The sequence below is a fragment of the Cucurbita maxima genome, unplaced genomic scaffold, assembly GCF_002738345.1.
Source record: "Cucurbita maxima cultivar Rimu unplaced genomic scaffold, Cmax_1.0 Cma_Scf00390, whole genome shotgun sequence".
Lineage (NCBI taxonomy): Eukaryota > Viridiplantae > Streptophyta > Magnoliopsida > Cucurbitales > Cucurbitaceae > Cucurbita > Cucurbita maxima.
The window spans coordinates 1-1,478 of record NW_019272406.1 but is presented as its reverse complement, the minus strand read 5'-3'; positions in this window follow the sequence as shown (position 1 = coordinate 1,478).

Sequence of the window (1,478 nt, the reverse complement as noted above, 5' to 3'; positions counted from 1 at the left end):
TATCCATCGCCACCTACTTATAAGCTCTCATCTTTTAAAACAGTTCTCGAGTTCCTTGTCCCCAAGTAGCAATACAACTACTAGAATGCTATCCCTACTTATAATAAGCCCCCTCTCTCTCTCTCTCTCGAAATATGTGTGTGTGTGTTTGTGGGTGTATTAATCTCTTTAATTAATGAAATATGGCATAGTCATAATGATATTATGAGTATATTTTCTATCCCTCCCTTCCTTATTGCTAAATGAAATATGGCATAGTCATAATGATATTATGAGTATATTTTCTATCCCTCCCTTCCTTATTGCTATATAAAGAAAATGAAGCTTATAAGTAAAAGTGTACAAGTAATTTGTTACTTTTGAACTTAAAATGCTTATAATTCAATTTATCTTTGTTATCAACAATAATTATCAAACGGTATATAATTTTGTCCAAGTAAGGTCGCTTCTGATTCCCTATATGATATCATAACACAAAATCGAGCGGAAGGGTTAACGATAAAATGATAACAAAAACCCATTCGTCGAACTAACTATAAAGGAAGGGTTGGTTGGAAACCATGTCTATACTTCTTTGCTTTAATCACAGGTAACTAAAGATATATAAGAACAATAGAATATGTCATGCCCAGTCAAAACATAAAAAATTTCTTGTCATGTTATAATTAATGAGTATGGTATGCACAAAGATCCGACGTCACACTTCATGATTGGAGACCAATACAATTAGCTAAGGTCGTCCATACCGTCTTTGGTCGAATTATGTCAAGCAAATGTTGCAGCAAGCAAAGTGATTTAAGGCACAAATGTCTCTGATGTGAAAGGCGCACCAATTCAATGAGATTTAAGTAACCATGAATAAGACACATGATACAGCTTGTAAACGAAAAAAGTCCATGACTCTTGTTATTTTCTTCCACTACAAACCTTCTAGCCTCGTGCACTTTTTTGTCATTGACATCCTTAATTGAAATTAGAATTGAAGGAAACACTTCTCCACAACTTATTATGGAACACCTTTGATATACAGTTTATTCAAAGCCAAGGTCGGTAAGGCTATGATCGGAGTTGATATCTCTGAAAAATTATCTAGAGAGTTCGATCTCTAAATAATGAAGATTCTAGAGCTCTCAATGTCGGTTTAAGCTCCTCCTATAAAGTCTGAAGTAGGAGCAACAATATGAAATAAGAATCGAGAAAGGTTGATCCCCCAATCGAAGGCAATAAGCGTTTAGATTATGGGTCTCCTACTCTCAAATTTCTTCCAAATTCAAGAGCAATCCTCCACCATTTTTCTTTGAACATCTAAATAACGAAGATTCTGGAGCTCTCAATTTTTGTTTAAGCATCACCTATAAAGACTGAAGTAGGAGCAACAATACAGAATGAGAATCGAGAAAGGTCGATCCCCCAATCGAAGGCAATGAGCGTTTAGATTATGAGTCTCCTACTCTCAGATTTCTTCCAAATTCGTGTGT